This window comes from Schistocerca piceifrons, chromosome 1, assembly GCF_021461385.2.
Source record: "Schistocerca piceifrons isolate TAMUIC-IGC-003096 chromosome 1, iqSchPice1.1, whole genome shotgun sequence".
NCBI classification, from domain to species: domain Eukaryota; kingdom Metazoa; phylum Arthropoda; class Insecta; order Orthoptera; family Acrididae; genus Schistocerca; species Schistocerca piceifrons.
Genome location: NC_060138.1, coordinates 167158730 through 167178632, shown reverse-complemented (window position 1 = coordinate 167178632; position 19903 = coordinate 167158730). Strand labels below are relative to the sequence as shown.

Here is a 19903-nt window from a genome sequence, read left to right as displayed (position 1 = left end):
CCATTTTGTAGATTAATCTGTTTTCTGTTGTTCTCTCTTGAATAAGTCCTTTAAATCGCGTAAGAAACACACGTTATGTTCTATATTCCACGCGAAAGGATGTAATTTTTTTAATGTACTCCGTGGTTACTTGTCTAGTGGTTAACCCCTAAGTCCGTATTTACCCACGAAGGATGTAAGGGGGATTCAATGTCTGCAGTGAAACTCTGTTAAGCTAATCTGTTTCCGAGATGTCGAAAAAATCTCTCCAAGCGTCTAATACTCCTAGTATTTCACTTTTCGTAGTATATATCTGTTTGCTCGCCCACTTAGCAGTGCGGACTAACGCACTGCTTTCCGGGCGGGAAGGCGCACCGGTCCCAGGCACGAATCCGCCCGGCGGGTTATTGTTAAGGTCCGGTGTGCCGGCCAGTCTGTGGATGGTTTTTAAGGCGGTTTTCCATCTGCCTCAGCGAATGCGGGCTGGTTCCCCTTACTCCGCCTCAGTTACACTATGTCGGCGGTTGCTGCGCAAACACTATCTCCACGTACTCGTACACCATAATTACTCTACGACGCAACCATTTGGGTTACACTCGTCTGGAATGAGACGTTCCCGGGGGGCCCCACTAGGGGCCGAACCGCAAAATAGACCTGGGTTCGGTGTGGGGCGGCTGTGGAATGAGAGGACTGCTGTAGCCTGTTGTGAAGTTGTGTACCACCGAGGGCTACGGCGGGACGAAGCCTCTCCGTCGTTATAATATAATACAATATATCTGTTTGAAAAGAGACTAGTGAATTAACTCACAGTTCTCAGTAAAGTCCGCTACAAACCTCCATCCATTCCGTAAATTATTCCCGCACCCACCTCCACTATCCACTGTCAAATGCTGAACAAAGCATTGTCTTATTTTTTCCACGACCCCTCTATAAACTGAAAAGTGCCTGTAAATGTAAATCTTACAATATTGCAAGGAAACGAAACATGAATTTCTTGTACACATCCACTTGCATGTAATACATTCTTACAGAAAGACGTCGCATTCGAGGAAGCAAGTGTTATGATAAGTCTTTCCAACAGCTGACAATGTCTTTTACTCTTCCACTTAGTCTTCTTTGAAGATTGTAGAACTGGCGCAGCAAGATACCAGTTTTTCTTGTCGCACCTGAGATGGGGATTTTGTAAAGCTACATGAAGTATTCTGCCGTGGAATTATTACGTACTAATTTGATGAAAATTTCTTGCCACCAAGTAGAAGTTCTCTTCTACGGCGTCTGGGGTATGAGGTGGACATAATAGGAATACCATCTGATGCGTTTTTGCTGTTACTGCTGCTGTTTATTATATGTGGGTAACCTTCGACTTAACATTCAACAAGCAAAATTGATACTTTTTGCAGAGGATACTAATGTTATAATAAATCCCGTTACGTCAAAAGCAACGGAAGAGTTGGTAAATAATATTTTCTAAAGAATTCTGAAGTGGATCTTTTGAAAATTGACTCTCCCTAAATTTTGAAAAAAAAAAAAAAAAAAAAATCTACATTCAGTTCTGTACAGCAAATAGTCATGCCAACAATTGATATAGCACATCAGCAGGAGTCAGTAAATAGGGTAGAATTCTCCAACTTTTCATCAATACGTACACCCAAAAATTTGAAGTAGAAGAAGCATATTACTGAGTTTCTCGAACAATTAAGTCGAGTTACATTTCCTCTTCGTATAATTGCTAATCTTCGAAACCAACGTATCAACCTTCTGACTATTTTTCTGGGGTAACTCATCACTTAGAAATAAAGAATTGATTGCAAAAAAAAGCGAGCAGTAAGAATAATACACTGATCAGCAAGAACATTATGACCTGTAGAGGCGATAGCAGCGTCACTTAGCGAGTAGTGGGTAACACGCACGGTGCATGTAGCGTCAGTCAACTTGCAGTCCGCGTGTACAATGGCGAGACGCGTCAGCTGTCTGAGTTTGACAGAGGGGAGATTGTGATAACCCGGAGGTTCGGCACGGAAACTGCACGACTTGACGGGTGTTCGAGGAATTCTGTGGCGAGGGTCTACAAATCAAGGTGAAACCATGTCCAGACGTTGTGGTGTCGGGCGGCCGTCCCTCGTTACAGACGTCGGACGACGTAAGCTGGGCAGACCGGTAAAACAGGATGGAGAATTGTGCCGGAACTAACAGCGGACAGTGCACAGAACACTCATAATGATGGACTTCTGCACCCTACGACCCATGCGTGTGCCATTGTGAACACCACGGCATCGGCAACTACGACTAAAATGGGCATGTGACCATCTGCACTGAACGATGGAGTGGTGCCAGAGCGTTGCATGATCTGGTGACTCCCGATGATCATGCCGATGGGAGGGCGCGTATCCGTCGTCTTCCAGGGGAACAGCTGCTTGAGACCTGTACTGCAGGACGAAGGCAACCTGGAAGCAGCCCCATTGCGCTCTGGGGAACATTAACGTGGACATTTATGGGCCCAGTGGAGCTCGTGCAAGGCACCATGACGGTCAAGGAGTGTCATACACTGATTGCAGACCATGTACATCTCGTCGTGACGATCAGGCTTACCCACGGTAGTGGTATTTTTCGACTTTCAACAAGTTAGTGCGGTATGTCACAAGTCTGGATTCTAATGGAGTGGTTCGGGGAACCCAGTGGAGGGTTCTAATTGATGTACCGGTCCTCCAGCTCGCCAGATCTGAACTGGATCGTACACATATGGGATGTGATTCAAAGTGGGGTCAGAGCTCACGCCCCCTCCCCCCCCCCCCCCCCCCCCCCGTTTCCCTGAATTTACGGGAATTGGGTGACCTGTGTATGCAGATGTGGTGCCAAGTCCCTTTTATCAAGGCTTCGTTGCTTCCGTGCCACGACTCGTCGCCACTGTTATCCGTGCCCAAGGTGGATATACCGGCTTTTAGGTAGCTGGTCATAATGTTCTGCTACGTGCTGTTCATCCGCGGATGCCACGTAGGCACATCTCCGTGGAACTAGGCATTTTAACTACTCCATCACAATAGATACATTCGCTAATGGAATTCGTCATAAGTAATCCATCACAATTTGAGACGAACAGTGGTGTCCATGCCTACGACAATAGAGGGGGAAAAATGACCTTCGTTACACATTGTTAAAGCTGTCAGTGACTCAGGAAGAATTTTGATACGCAGCAACAAAAATTTTTGATAATTTGCCCATCAACATGAAGTTTCTGACAAGTAGCAACGCACGTCTTAAATCTAATTTAAAATCATTTCTCCTGGAGAACTCATTGACGAATTTCTATTTAATAACTGGTAGACAGTAAAAAAAGGACAATTATGTGTAGTTGCATGAGTGGAACTAAAAATGTTTCCGTTAACGTTAACGCTAATCAGCTGTACATATGCTGTAAAATAACACGTTCCACATTATTTCGATGAGAGAATCGTTCATATGATCTATGGAACAGCTAACTAACTAACTTTCTTTCTTTTACTATTTGTTCAGTGTAATATAATTGTAATGATTGCTGTTGTTGCAGCTCACTAGAGCCGGCTTTGGTTCTGTGTTTCAGGTTGAGGTGATATCGCAGATGTGCAGCGAGACCCATCGTCCTAGTTGAGCGGTGAGTACCTCGCCAGCCCGCGGGTGCCTTGGGCAATTCCCAGCCAAGCGCGCTCCAGCTAATGGCCTTCTACACGCTCCAGCGCGGACGGAGACGGCGGTTCGTGAAATCTCGACTGGCGAATCGGCGAGGCGAGGTTAAGAGCGCCAACCCCGCAAGTGCGCCGCCTGTGTGCTTGCGTCACCACGAGCCCCCGGCGGAATAGCCTCCTTGCAATCTGTGCCGGCCTCTTATCTCCCTGTCGTGTTCGACTGGCCAGATAAAGGGTTCTCCCCTTTCCCAACACTCTGCAGCCGGCGGCGCGCTCACCGGCGTTGTCCGGCCAATACAGCTTGCGGCGGAGAAAACGTGCAGTCCTGTGTGTGGGTTCTAACCAACATGATGCGAGAATACGTTAAGCCTACTACTTCACTGTTACCTACGTGGTTTGCGTGTCCTTCTAGCATCTCTTTGCAATCATGTAAATGTAAGCAAACTGGTGCTCATTCAGTAGTTAGCAATACACCCATAGGAAGGCGTCTTGCAATAGCTGCTGAAACGACGGAATTTCATAGTTGACAATGCAGCCTCAAACCCAGAAGAATTTTGTTGACTGTACTAGCTTGATATGCGGCAAGCCATTCTCGCCAGCCGCCAGCCATCTGTCATTTTATGTTTTGATCACGACTGTGTCAAACGTGTTATCTTTCGTTTAATTTTCTACTTCATTCGATAGATAAACTTGAATTACCATAAGATCAACTTACTTCCTGTTTAGATTACCGACTTCTTACTTTTCTTTTTCGTTATACTATTAGACTTAGTACAGTCTACATCTACATGGTTACTCTGCAATTCACACTTAAGTGCCTGGCAGAGTGTTCATCGAACCATTTTCATACTACTTCTCTATCATTCCGCTCTCGAATGGTGCGTGGGGAAAAAAAGAGCACCTAAATCTTTCCGTTCGAGCTCTGATTTCTCTTATTTTATTATGATGATCATTTCGCCCTACGTAGGTGAGTGTCAAAAAAGTATTTTTGCATTCGGAAGAGAAATAAATTTCGTAAACAGATATCGCCGCAAAAAAAAAAAAGCCTTTGTTTCAGTGACTGCCACCCCAACTCGCGTGTCATATCAGTGACACTCTCACCCCTATTGCGTGATAACACGAAACGGGCTGCCCTTCTTTGCACTTTTTCGATGTTCTCCGTCAATCCTACCTTGTAAGGATCCCACACCGCCCAGCAATATTCCAGCAGAGGGCGGACAAGTGTAATGTAGGCTGTCTCTTTAGTGGATTTGTCGCATCTTGTAAGCGTTCTGCCAACACAGAGCAGTGTTTCACCTTCCCCATAACATTATCTTTGTGGTCTTTGCAATTTTCGCAATTGTAATTCCTAGGTATTTAGTCGAATTGACAGCTCTTAGATTTGTGCGATTTATCGTATACCCAAAATTCATCAGAATTTTTTAGTACCCATGTGGATGACCTTGCACTTTTCTTTGTTTAGTGCCAATTGCCACTTTTCGCACCATACAGAAATTCTCTCTAGATCATTTTCCAATTGTTGATCGTCTGCTGATTGTACTGGACGGTAAAACAATGTAAGGGGGCTGCTCAGATTATCACCTACATCATTTATGTAAATCAGGAACAGGAGAGGGCCTATGACACTACCTTGGGGAACACCAGGTATCACTTCTGTTCTACTCGACGATCTGGACAGGAAGTGATTTGAGTTGTTTCGCAACACCTAAATATCTACTTTTATGTCACTCATGCTAACAGCTGCTCTGGTTTCTAATTCTTGAAAATTTACTTCATCTTCTTTCGTGAAGGAATTACGGAAAACTGTATTTAATAACTCTGCTTTAGTGGCACCATCATCGGTAACATATCCATCGCTATCGCGCAGTGACGGCATTGACTGGTTTTGACTGTCTTTACTTTCCTATTATTTACAAATTAACTCTGCTTTGGGGAGACAAATACGGGATGGCATTGTACAGGAAAGCGTCTTGGGAGATCCTCGAGCGCCCATTGCTGTACCGACGACGGAATGTACCCTTTGTGGTGGTCAATCCTGATCCTCGTAGCAACGGTCAGCTGTCTCGGAGGCCATCAGGGTACGGCACTGCCTGTTAGTAACATGGATCTACGACTGGCCTTTCCATTAGGCAGGAAGTGTTTCTTCTGGCCTGGGAAGTGGGTTTCTGGAAGAATAACATCTTTCAAAACATTCCTGGGAACCACAGCTCATATTTTACATGCCCTTCTTACTCAGTTGTTGTCCGCCCCCGGTAGCTGAATGAGCCGGCGCGGTAGCTCAGCGTGTTCGGTCAGAGGGCTAGGTGCCCTCAGTAATAAAAAAAACTGAGTCAAAGAATCAATGATCCACTTGAACGGATGTCATGTGACGTCCGCCCAGACCAAACGCTACGAGCAATATCGAACAAATTTAATAAAAAAAAAAGGTCAGCGTGACGGATTGTCAATGCTCTTGGCCAGAGTTCGATTCCCGGCCGGGTCGGGGAATTTTCTCCGCCCAGGGACTGGGTGTTGTGCTGTCCTCATCACCATTCTTTCATCCTCATCGACCCGCAAGTCGCCGAAGTGGCGTCAAATTGGAAGACCGGTACCCAGCGAACGGCCTGCCCGACGGGGGGCCCTAGCCATACATTAAATTAAAAGAAATACTCAATATTTTTTTTCATAATGCGGGGCTACAGTCATAATATATTTCTTTAAAGTCAGTACCGCCATTAGACTGTTGTTTATTTGCACTTGATAGTGGCACTCTGAAGCCGAAATCATGATTGTGTAAGTGTAAATGAAACAATGCAAATAAACAACAGTCTAATGGCGGCACTGACTTTAAAGTAAACAACTCAGTTGTTTTCTCGTGCTCAGGACATTTTGTAGTGCGTAATAACAAAGTTTCTGAGCTCTTTGCTTTTGCACTAGCCTGTGGACTGGCCGGCCCAAATTGAACAGACTAGCTAAGGGCAAAAGTTACTGTTATTTTCCTTAATTGGAGGGACGTTCACGCTATGCTCTACGATTGGCTATAGCGGCGAGAAGAGAGCGCCTCAACAGTGTTCAGGAGGGACGTTGGAGGAAATTGAAAATTACACTCTTGGTTCAGAATTCTTTCAGGGGACAAACTGTTGTTCTACGCTTCGTCTTGAGCCGGCGCCGCACTTGGGCTGGGTTCACAGTTCTTCGACTTGGCAAAATTTACTAATGAGTCGTGGGGGCATCGTGTACATCTACACTGCTGCCACGAACGTTACGTGAGTGTTTGGTAAAACTATAGGTCGAATCTAAATGCAACTTGCCATCTTTGATTCATGTTTCGTGACAACCTTTCGGTCTGTCGAATCTGACTCCTTTCGTTTTGCCTCTGATTTTCTCAATGTCTTACTTTAGCTTTTACTCTGTTTTCATTTTTTTATACAATAATTGTTCACTTTAAATTTTCCAACGATATCTCGCTGGGGCGGCCCATACAACAACCTTTTCATTTTAAAATCAACCCAATGTCGGTTGTGTTTACAGTTATCATTTTTCTTGGAATAATGTTAATGACAAAAACTCTTACCAGATCAACGTGTTTCATTTAGTAGTTTCACCTTCGCTAATATTGGCAACGGGTTATCTCTACCACGGGTGTTATGGCCACAGTAAATTTTATAGGGGTGTTATCCAACAAGCAAACAGTGTGCAGCCGGCTGTTGTGGCCGAGCCGTTCTAGGCGCTTCAGTCTGGAACCGCGCGACTGCTACGGTCGCAGGTTCGAATCCTGGATGTGTGTGATGTCCTTAGGTTACCAGAATGAGATTTTCAACTCTGCAGCGGAGTGTGCGCTGATATGAAACTTTCTGGCAGATTAAAACTGTGTGCCCGACCGAGACTCGAACTCGGGACCTTTGCCTTTCGCGGGCAAGTGCTCTACCATCTGAGCCACCGAAGCACGACTCACGCCCTGTCCTCACAGCTTTACTTCTGCCAGTATCTCGTCTCCTACCTTCCAAACTTTACAGAAGCTCTCCTGCGAACCTTGCAGAACTAGCACTCCTGAAAGAAAGGGTACTGCGGAGACATGGCTTCGCCACAGCCTGGGGGATGTTTCCAGAAGGAGATTTTCACTCTGCAGCGGAGTGTGCGCTGATATGAAACTTCCTGGCAGATTAAAACTGTGTGCCCGACCGTGACTCGGTAGACCACTTGCCCGCGAAAGGCAAAGGTCCCGAGTTCGAGTCTCGGTCGGGCACACAGTTTTAATCTGCCAGGAAGTTTCGTCCTTAGGTTAGTTACATTTAAGTAGTTCTAAGTCTAGGGGACTGATGACCTCAGATGTTAAGTCCGACAGTGCTTAGAGCCATTTGAACCATTTTGTAGACTGTCTGGTATTTTACTTCTACAGTTTCAAAGTGAGGCAAATGTTATTTTTTGAATGTGCTACCTTTTTTCACATTTGGAAATAACTTCATGTGTGGTGACTGTAACACAGTAGGTATTGTGTGCATTGGCGTTCATATACTTTCAGTCATTTTATGACTCTAGTTACGGTGTGTTTTCTTTACTCTGTGTAAAGTAGTGCGTCGTACTTGCCTATTGTCCGTCATTATTCGTTGATTTCTGTTTACGATACCACGAGAGTGAAGCAATGCATCACTGTTGTTATAGTTTTCGGCACCGGGGTTTGAAGTTAAGGTCCTGTACTGACATTCAGTAAAAATCTGACGGGGAGGACATCCTGACCTATAGAAGAAAGCTGCAGAAAACGAGGCGCAGTGCAGCGGTAACGAGGAGGATTTTAAAAATAGAAAGAGTGTCACGAGAAAAACTGCTCGCCTGAGTGGACGCAGATTTCCGAGACTTTCTAAAGGACCATTAGTTTCTTTCGCTGTAGCAGAACAAAAGTGGTGTAAAGTGTAGGTTTCCTTTCACGACTCAGCTGTTCCTCGTCTTGAGATTCCACCCCCATTGAGTCTCGGGCAAGGCGCGTCGCTCGGTGACCTTTAGGATGGGTGCTCCGAGGTAATCGCAGGGCGCGTCTGCGTCTGCGAGGTGTCACGCCGAGGCGTTCTTCCGCAGTGTGCCTAGTGCGGATCCCCTGGCGGAACTGGAATTTCGTTAAGGAAAAGAGACTGCTGTCGTAAGGAAGGCACGAGTTTGGCCGTTTCATCGATGTCGGAAATTGAAATAAGAACACCGTGAATTCATTGTCCCAGGAAGGGGAAACTTTATTGACACATTCCTGGGGTCAGATACATCACATGATCACACTGACAGAACCACAGGCACATCGACACAGGCAACAGAGCATGCACAATGTCGGCAATAGTACAGTGTATATCCACCTTTCGCAGCAATGCAGGCTGCTATTCTCCCATGGAGACGATCGTAGAGATGCTGGATGTAGTCCTGTGGAACGGCTTGCCATGCCATTTCCACCTGGCGCCTCAGTTGGACCAGCGTTCGTGCTGGACGTGCAGACCGCGTGAGACGACGCTTCATCCAGTCCCAAACAAGCTCGATGGGGGACAGATCCGGAGATCTTGCTGGCCAGGGTAGTTGACTTACACCTTCTAGAGCACGTTGGGTGGCACGGGATACATGCGGACGTGCGTTGTCCTGTTGGAACAGCAAGTTCCCTTGCCGGTCTAGGAATGGTAGAACGATGGGTTCGATGACGGTTTGGATGTACCGTGCACTATTCAGTGTCCCCTCGACGATCACCAGTGGTGTACGGCCAGTGTAGGAGATCGCTCCCCACACCATGATGCCGGGTGTTGGCCCTGTGTGCCTCGGTCGTATGCAGTCCTGATTGTGGCGCTCCCTGCACGGCGCCAAACACGCATACGACCATCATTGGCACCAAGGCAGAAGCGACTCTCATCGCTGAAGACGACACGTCTCCATTCGTCCCTCCATTCACGCCTGTCGCGACACCACTGGAGGCGGGCTGCACGATGTTGGGGCGTGAGCGGAAGACGGCCTAACGGTGTGCGGGACCGTAGCCCAGCTTCATGGAGACGGTTGCGAATGGTCCTCGCCGATACCCCAGGAGCAACAGTGTCCCTAATTTGCTGGGAAGTGGCGGTGCGGTCCCCTACGGCACTGCGTAGGATCCTACGGTCTTGGCGTGCATCCGTGCGTCGCTGCGGTCCGTTCCCAGGTCGACGGGCACGTGCACCTTCCGCCGACCACTGGCGACAACATCGATGTACTGTGGAGACCTCACGCCCCACGTGTTGAGCAATTCGGCGGTACGTCCAGCCGGCCTCCCGCATGCCTACTATACGCCCTCGCTCAAAGTCCGTCAACTGCACATACGGTTCACGTCCACGCTGTCGCGGCATGCTACCAGTGTTAAAGACTGCGATGCAGCTCCGTATGCCACGGCAAACTGGCTGACAGTGACGGCGGCGGTGCACAAATGCTGCGCAGCTAGCGCCATTGGACGGCCAACACCGCGGTTCCTGGTGTGTCCGCTGTGCCGTGCGTGTGATCATTGCTTGTACAGCCCTCTCGCAGTGTCCGGAGCAAGTATGGTGGGTCTGACACACCGGTGTCAATGTGTTCTTTTTTCCATTTCCAGGAGTATATATATATATGTGTGTGTGTGTGTGTGTGTGTGTGTGTGTGTGTGTGTGTGTGTGTGTGTGTTTCAGGTTAGTGCCCTCGAACAACTTCACGAAGCAGACACTTTGTATTTTAAGGACCTCGCACACCTACCTGTTTGTCTGCAATGTATATCTGTACATGTCTATCTGTACGGGCTTACCTGCACAGATGTTAAAGACATCCATGCTGTGGTAAGCCTATGAGGTTTTCATCTTAACTTACGCTTACAGCTTCGAGAGACGAAAACTATAGGTCTACGACTTTGCTTCCGCCGTTTTGCAGTAGACGGCATTTGCGGATAGTAGTGGCGCAAGTCGTAGTTCGTAAGTGTCATACAGTAAGCTTAGGCATTTGAGAACATAACACCATCAAAATATTAGTCGATTTTTGATTGCATCTTAAAGTTATTGTCGGCTGAATATGTCAACTTACGACGCAATTCTCGTCATCTGCGGGAGGTTTTAATTTTCTGTTTTGATATGAAGAAACCTGCTGCTGAGGCTCATAAAAAGCTGCGTAAGACCTATGACGAGACGCCTGTTTGTGACAGAACTTTGCAGAAAATGATTTCCATGCTTCAAGAATGGTGATTTTGACGTTGAAGACCGGTTTGGTTGTGAAAGAGAGAAAGCTTGCGATGCTACTGCAACCGACGGTAACAATCACAGGAGATCGTTATCGAAAGCAGTTGATGTGTTTGAGCCAATCACTGAAAGACAAACGGCCACAGTACAGCGATAGGCATGAAAAGATGATTTTTCAGCAAGACAGTGCACGACGCCAAGCCGAAAATCCCGTCAAAACATACTTGGAAATGTTGAAATTGGAAGTTCTACCCCACCTGCTGTATTCCCCGGATATGCCTCTCTCTGACTGCCATCTTTCTTGATCTATGGCACACGACCTAGCTGACTAGCAAGTGCAAGTGCAAAATTGGATCGATTCATGGCTCCTTTCAAAAGATGCCCAGTGCATACATTGCGGGATTCGTATGCTGCTCTATAGCTAGGAGAAAGCAGTGGTCAGCGATGGCCAATACTTTGAATCGTAAAGTTTTTGTAAGTTTTTCACAATTAAGTCTCGAACTTCGAGAAAAAGCGGCAGAAGCAAAGTTTTAGACCTAGTATTTAGACGCAGTGAGCTTGTTACTTGCTTTATAAGAACGAAACAGATGATAGTAGCACAACGGTAGTATGTTAACTTTGGCTAGATACATTCCAGACTTCGTTAAAGATCAGTAGTTTCTTTTTTTTTCCTGTAAATCTGTTTACGATGGCTTTTCCATTTCTTTTAAAAGACAGCGCCCCTGTCAGGCTGGCTCTGAATCGTTGTCCCCCCGATTTTGTGCAAGCGGGTTTCACAGTCCGCTTCTATCTCTGCTGCTGCTGCTGCTGCTGCTGCTCTCCGCCTGACCCTGTCCTCCACCCCCATCTGCAAAAGAACAACACTGTCGTCAACACCATTTTTCACTTCCCCCTGTGTCGTTCGTCTCCTGCACCACACCCCATCCCCACGTCCTTCGAGCTGGAACATACCGAAAGCTGACTGGGGACTTTACTCCTCCCTGGCGACCTTTCCGGACCACGATTTTCTCAGTTGTGACAGTCAGGTCGAATACCTCACGGCTGTTATCATCAATGCTGCCGAACGTTCCATTCCTCGTACTACCTCTTCTTCACGTCGTGTTTCCGTCCCCTGGTGGAACGAGGGTTGTCGAGACGCTATCCGTGCTCGACGACGTGCTTTACGCACCTTTCGCCGCCATCCTACGTTGGCGAATTGTATTGGATACAAACGACTCCGAGCGCAATGCCGTAGAGTCATCAAAGACAGCAAAAAAGCTTGTTGGGCCTCTTTCACCAGCTCCTTTAACAGTTTTACTCCCTCTTCTGTCGTATGGGGTGGCCTGCGCCGGCTGTCGGGCATTAAGGCCCACTCCTCGGTACCTGGCCTGACCTCAGGTAATGAGGTCCTCGTTGATCCTGTGGCTGTCTCCAACGCCTTCGGCCGGTTTTTCGCGGAGGTTTCAAGCTCCGCCCATTACCACCCTGCCTTCCTTCCCAGGAAAGAGGCAGAAGAGTCTCGGCGACCTTCCTTCCACTCGTTGAATCTGGAAACTTATAATGCCCCCTTTACTATGCGGGAACTCGAACGTGCGCTTGCACTGTCCCGGTCCTCTGCTCCGGGGCCAGATGCCATTCACGTTCAGATGCTGGCACACCTTTCTCCGGCGGGCAAAAGCTTCCTTCTTCGTACCTACAATCGCGTCTGGACCGAAGGTCAGGTCCCCATGCGTTGGCGTGACGCCGTCGTTGTTCCTATACCCAAACCCGGGAAGGATAGACACCTTCCTGCAGTCCTCCTGCCTCGGCCAGCCTCCCATTGTGTCCCGTCATCTGACGTTCGTGGGGATGTTTGTAAGAGGCTTGTGTCGTTATGGTGGGATGCTTGGTCATCGCTCCAAGTAAACAAGCTCCGGGCAGTAAAACTGCTCCCAACAGCTTGGACAACCTCCTCCCGACCATCTCGGCGAGAGGAGGTCCTTCTGACCAGGTTGCGGATTGGGTATTGCCGGTTTAGCCACCGCTACCTGCTCTCCGGTGACCCAGCCCCGCAGTGCCCTTGTGGTCAGGCATTAACAGTGCGCCATGTTTTATTGTCGTGTCCCCGCTTTAGTCAATCTCGTGTTGTCCTGTCCCTGCCATCTACTTTACCGGATATTTTAGCTGATGATGCTCGAGCAGCTGCTCGTGTTCTGCGTTTTATAACTTTTACTGGCTTGTCCAAAGACATCTAACCTTTTTACTTCTTTTATCTGCATCTTTGTCAGGTCTTTCTGGTGCCCCCCCCCCCCCTCCCCTTGAGTTTTACTAGATTCCATGTGCTCTAACAACGGTGACTGGGCGCCTCAGTAGTTGAGCGCCCTTAAACCCTACCAAAAAAAAAAATTTCACGTGACAGATACCGTAGAACTTTGATCATAATAACAATGGGAAATGTAGAAAATGTTTTATGTTGTAATAAGAATTTGTTCACATCAGTGCTGAGCACATTGAATTGCAGATAAATATATCATCCTGACAACTTCCGCAACATCATAATTTAACCCAGTGATAAGTCCTAATGTGATACAGCGCACTGTAAATATCGCACTTAAATTATGCCATTTTTCCTTGAGTGCAAACCGAAATTCGCATTAAAATTACGCTATTTGTCTTCGAATGGCTGCTCGTATGCAGATGGACGGAAACGTGTTTTGTTGCGCTCTTTCCGCGATAACTAGAAACTAACGTCAAGTGCTGGAATGACGCGTCAGCCGCGCTACAATTACCTCAGGGAAGGGACGCACCTGCTTTCGACTGCGGATGCTGTCGGGTGACGTCATCCCTCTCGCTACTGTGAGTGCTGTGTTGCTCATAGCACGAGTTGAATATTTATTTTTTGAAAGTGCATGTAAATTATTGTGCAAGCATAGAGTATGAGTGATTCTGAGCAGTATTTCATGTATTGGTGCCATAGAAAAATAGAAAGTGGCCAAGAGCACCAGCTGGCACTGTGTTGGCTCGTGGGCGATTCCCACTGCTACCTTAACTTTTTTTGTGATCCCTGACAATATTGGACGATTAATTGTAAATTTAAATATATTTAAACAGTTTAATTTATAAACGTAAAATTAAATATATTTAGTTACGATTACTACCCTTGTAAGTCAAAAGGCTATAGGTGGTAGTAAAAAAGCGAGTATACAAGGAAATTAGTGTGAAAGTGTGTGAAAGGTGTTGGATCTGTAGGTGTGATTTTTAGCAGTGCACATTTTCTTTCGATGTTTGCTATTCCGGAACAGCATTGCGCGGGGTTCAGGAGGATTGAAAACTAGAAGACGTATTAATGCGTTAATTAAAAGTGGAAATGAACAACATGTAAAGAGCATAGTTATCTTAGTGCGTTGGGTAAAGCTAATATCGCAACAGTAGTAAGACACGTCCATCATGACGACATACTGAAACACAGCCCATTTATTTCTGTAATATTGTAGCGCATTGGTAAAATTTTGCGCGTGTCGCCATTGATTTACACGATAGAGAATCAAAGTGGGCTCTCACCACTGTCAGTGTAACACCAAGGTCTGTACACTATGTTTATTTGGAGGATATAAACAGTTACTTGTCTGCTCCGCAGTTCACTTGTTAGCCTAACAGAATGCCTTGAGAAGGACTCGGATTCAGTTCACGTTACTGCTAGTGATTTTTCCTTCGCGGGAGGACTAGAATGGAATCCACGCAGTCTCGTAGTGTGATTTTTGATGGGCTACTTGAATGAGAAGCAGCGACTTGAAGGTCTGGAAGCTCACAGTGCCCCGGAGAGTGGTGTGCTAACCCCGTGCCATTCCACTCCCGAATGACGCCGCGTGGACGAGAATGAGATGGTGGCCGGTCAGCACTGAATGGTCCTGTCAGGGCCGGAACGCTAAGCAGTCTTTCTGTTGTTTTTTTCCCCCCTAGTTGGGGGTGTTTCCCCTGCTGCTCAGGCGCACTCGACATTTTTTGCTTGACCGATGTGCCTGTGGTCAGATTTATTGTTTCCAGCAAATACAGTAGGCTTTTGAATGAGCGCCTTTCCGTGGCTGAAAATTTTCCAGGAGAAAAAAGAAAGATTATTAAGGTTTAATGTACCGTTCACATCGAGGTCATTAGAGACGGATCGCGAACATTGTTTCAGTGATGGGGGAACGTAATCTGCCATTCCGTTTCAAAAGAACCATCTCGCCATTTACCTCAAGCGATGTAGGAGAATGACAAAGAAACTAAATTGGATGGGCGGACGTGAATTTGAACCGTGGTCCTCCCGAATGGTCGAGGGCGGTTAAGCAGCAGTTAGCACAATAGACTCTCATTCGGGAGGACGACGGTTCAAAACCGCGTCTGGCCATCCAGACGTGATATTTTCCCTAAATCGCTTTAGGCAAATGCTGGGATGGTTCGTTTGATAGGGGATGGCCGATTTCCTTCCCTAATCCCTGCTAGTCCGCAGCTCGTGGTCGTGCGGTAGCGATCTCGCTTCCTGCGCCCGGGTTCGATTTCCGGCGGGTTCAGGGATTTTCTCTGCCTCGTGATGACTGGGTGTTGTGTGATGTCCTTAGGTTAGTTAGGTTTAAGTAGTTCTAAGTTCTAGGGGACTGATGACCTTAGATGTTAAGTTCCATAGTGCTCAGAGCCATTTGAACCATTTGAAATCCGAGCTTATGCTCCGTTGCTAATTACCTCGTTTTCGACGGGACATTAAATGTTCCTTTTCCACCACCACCACCACCACCACCACCACCACCACTCGAATGTGAGTCTAATGTGTCAATCCCTGCGCTACCTCGTTCGACGAAATTTTTCCGTAGTCTGTCAGTACGCAAGTCTATTTGCAGAGACTAGCCCTCAAATAAGCAACCGAAAACTACCCTGTGTTAAACATAGCTTGTACTTCTTGTAGAATTGGTTGTCGTTCATGAAACTTACTTGTTTTCATCTACATCTACATCGATACTCTGCAAACCGTATTTAAGTGCCTGGCAGAGGGTTCATCGAACCAACTTCACAATCCACAATTATTCCAATATCGTTTGAGTATAATGACTTTTCTGGAGACGAGAAATCTACTCTTTAGGAATCAGCATGGGTTTCGAAAAAGGCTGTCGTGTGAAACCCAGCTCGCGCTATTCGTCCACGAGACTCAGACGGCCATAGACACGGGTTCACAGGTAGATGCCGTGTTTCTTGACTTCCGCAAGGCGTTCGATACAGTTCCCCACAGTCGTTTAATGAACAAAGTAAGAGCATATGGACTATCAGACCAATTGTGTGATTGGATTGAAGACTTCCTAGATATCAGAACGCAGCATGTCATTCTCAATGGAGAAAAGTCTTCCGAAGTAAGAGTGATTTCAGGTGTGCCGCAGGGGAGTGTCATAGGACCGTTGCTGTTCAAAATATACATAAATGACCTTGTGGATGATATCGGAAGTTCACTGAGGCTTTTTGCAGATGATGCTGTGGCGTATCGAGAGGTTGTAACAATGGAAAATTGTACTGAAATGCGGGAGGATCTGCAGCGAATTGACGCATGGTGCAGGGAATGGCAATTGAATCTCAATGTAGACAAGTGTAATGTGCTGCGAATACATAGAAAGATAGATCCCTTATCATTTAGCTACAAAATAGCAGGTCAGCAACTGGAAGCAGTGAATTCCATACATTATCTGGGAGTACGCATTAGGAGTGATTTAAAATGGAATGATCATATAAAGTTGATCGTCGGTAAAGCAGATGCCAGACTGAGATTCATTGGAAGAATCCTACGGAAATGCAATCCGAAAACAAAGGAAGTAGGTTACAGTACGCTTGTTCGCCCACTACTTGAATACTGCTCAGCAGTGTGGGATCCGTACCAGACAAGGTTGATAGAAGAGATAGATAAGATCCAATGGAGAGCAGCGCGCTGCGTTACAGGATCATTTAGTAATCGCGAAAGCGTTACGGAGATGATAGATAAACTCCAGTGGAATACTCTGCAGGAGAGACGCTCAGTAGCTCGGTACGGGCTTTTGTTAAAGTTCCGAGAACACACCTTCAGCGAAGAGTCAAGCAGTATATTGCTCCCTCCCACATGTATCTCGCGAAGAGACCATGAGGATAAAATCAGAGAGATTAGAGCCCACACAGAGGCATACCGACAATCCTTCTTTCCACGAACAATACGAGACTGGAATAGAAGGGAGAACCGATAGAGGTACTCAGGGTACCCTCCGCCACACGCCGTCAGGTGGCTTGCGGAGTATGGATGTAGATGTAGATGTATAGCGTGCGGAAAGAATAAACTCCTATATCTTTCCGTACGAGCTCTGATTTCCCCTATTTTATCTTGGTGATCTTTCCTCCCTATGTAGGTCGGTGTCAACAAAATATTTTCACATTCGGAGGAGAAAGTTGGTGGTTGGAATTTCGTAAAAAGATTCCGCCGCAACGAAAAACGCTTTTCTTTTGACGATGTCCAGCCCAAATTCTGTGTCATTTCTGTGACAGTCTCTCCCATATTTCGCGATAATACAAAACGTGCCGCCTTTCTTTGAACTTCTTCGATGTACTCCGTCAGTCCCATCTGGTAAGGATCCCACACCGCGCAGCAGTATTCAAAAAGGGGGCAGACAAGCGTAGTGTAGGCAGTCTCCTTAGTAGGTCTGTTACGTTTTCTAAGTGTCCTGCCAATAAAACGCAGTCTTTGATAAGCCTTTCCCACAACATTTTCTATGTATGTGATGTCCTTAGGTTAGTTAGGTTTAAGTAGTTCCTTCCAAATTAAGTTGTTCGTAATTGTAATACCTAGGTATTTAGTTGAATTTGCGGCTTTTAGATTAGACTGATTTATCGTCATTAAGCAAAGTTTAATGAGTTCCTTTCAGCACTCATGTGGATGACTTCACACTTTTCGTTATTTAGGGTCAACTGTCACTTTTCGCACAATTCCGATATTTCTTCTAAATCGTTTTGCAGTTTGTTTTGATCTTCTGATCACTTTATTAGTCGATAAACGACAGCCTCATCTGCAAACTACCGAAGACGGCTCCTCAGATTGTCTGCCAAATCGTTTATATAGATAAGGAACAGCTAAGGGCCTATAACACTACCTTGGGGAACGGCAGAAATCACTTCTGTTGTACTCGATGACTTCCCGTCAATTACTACGAACTGTGACCTCTCTGACAGTCACATAAATGAGACGATATTCCATAAGCACGCAATTTCACTACGAGCCGCTTGTGTGGTACAGTGTCAAAAGCCTTCCGGAAATCTAGAAAAACGGAATCGATCTGAAATCCCTTGTCAATAGTACTCAACACTTCATGTGAATAAAGAGCTAGTTGTGTTTCACAGGAGCGATGTTTTCTAAACCCATGTTGACGTGTCAGTAGACCGTTTTCTTCGAGGTAATTCATAATGTTCGGCCGGCCGGGATGGCCGAGCCGTTCTAGGCGCTACAGTCTGCAACCGCGCGACCGCTACGTTCGCAAGTTCGAATCCTGCCTCGGGCATGGATGTGTGTGATGTCCTTAGGTTAGTTAGGTTTAAGTAGTTCTAGGGGATTGATGACCTCAGACGTTAAGTCCCATAGTGCTCAGAGCCATTTGACCCATATGTTCCAAAATCCTGCTGCATATCGACGTTAATCTCAGTTTGGAAACTGGTGTCTGTAAAAGTATGAAAGCTTTTTAGTAAAATGTAGATAGGGAGGGGGAGAGTCAGAGATGTTCCCTCGTGGATTTGCACCTGTTCTATGCTTCTCAGTCCTCAGTGCGTTACTGTGGTGGGCGGACGAGCTTTCTGGTTAGCGACTGCTGTAGTTAAATCACGTGGTAAATACGACATAATTCAATGTCAGAGTTACGAACAATGTTGTTCTCAACTTGCCCTCGGGCTGCTGCATCTCTCGTGCCGAAAATCCGGCTGCTAGCGCGGCAGTTGGCTGGGCGAACAGCAGCAGCAGGAGGACTAAACGCCGCCGCGGGATTAGGCAGATGGGCGCCCGTCACAAAGACGGACGCTAATGCTCCTTAAAGCGCCTCCCGCTTCCATTTTAAATGCGCCTCCCAGGACGCCGTAAAGCTCGCAGCCAGAAATTATGTATTATTCCGGCCGCTCGCGTACCCGTCTCCGCACGGAGAGCCACGGCACTGCGCGGTTTACCCTCGTTTTAGCCCCAACCCGAGCGCGCCTCTCTGGCAACTCTGCGCTCCTGCGGGGTTTGTCATTTTATTCCTGCCAGAACTTCCCGGGTTGCCGGCGAGGACAACCGTGCAGGGGATTGCGCAACTGTTTTCGCAAATTACAGTGCGTAGTAGCAGTATTCCGATAATGCTTCGTCAAATGGCGACGCGATTTTTTAAAATGAATAAAAAATAAATAAAATTGATTGATCAGCGCATCTAAATGTATGTCCACAAGATACATCCTTCGTCGTGCGCAATCGCACACGCCCTGGAATAAAAGGGTCATGCACAAAAATTTATGGAAAGAATGCATGTACACATGGGTGTTCTCGTGTCCACACGTTGCGTCATTGAGCAAGCAGTCTCCTGCAAATCCCCTCCGTGCCTTGGGGGCTTGTGTTTATTGTGATGAAAAGGCGACAGAAAAAGAAAAGGCAAAAACGACTGTAATTAAAGAAAGATCTAAATAACAGACATAAGAGAAATACTAAGTGATAACCTTTTGCCTGCAAATTTCAGAATGAGGTCATAGCGAGATTTCAGATTTTCTGCACAGGAAACTCTGCGATAAGGCTGGAATTAAAACTTTCAGGCGCTACTAACGGGGGACTTACATACTAGTTTCGACTATTTATCCCACATTTCAGTACAAAGCGTTTCAGTGATTATTCCTGAAATGGAGAATGTATAAGGGAGTTTCTCAATAGTTATGTGAAGGTTAATAAACTTTCCGTGCTTCTTTTGTATTTTATTTTCTTACTTAATCTCAATCATGAAAGATTATGTGGATTAACATCCTCGGGTTCGACAAATTTTGGAACTTCATGCACTCCAGTATCCACTGGAAAGGACGCTGTTTTTTAAATTTTGTATTTTTTGCATCATAAGGACAATTTATTTCTAGTAGTTTGTTAAGGAGCGACACACA

General features: G+C 46.4%; 1 protein-coding gene across 3 annotated transcripts in view; it reads left to right on the top strand.

The window, feature by feature from the left end:
- LOC124784187 (protein yippee-like 2) overlaps nt 1-19903 on the top strand; it is a 627503-nt gene that overhangs the window by 339402 nt on the left and 268198 nt on the right. For all 3 annotated transcript variants that reach the window (XM_047254081.1, XM_047254082.1, XM_047254084.1), the window contains one exon: nt 3557-3607. The gene's annotated coding sequence lies outside the window, so the exon portion shown is untranslated. The remainder of the gene's footprint in view (nt 1-3556; nt 3608-19903) is intronic.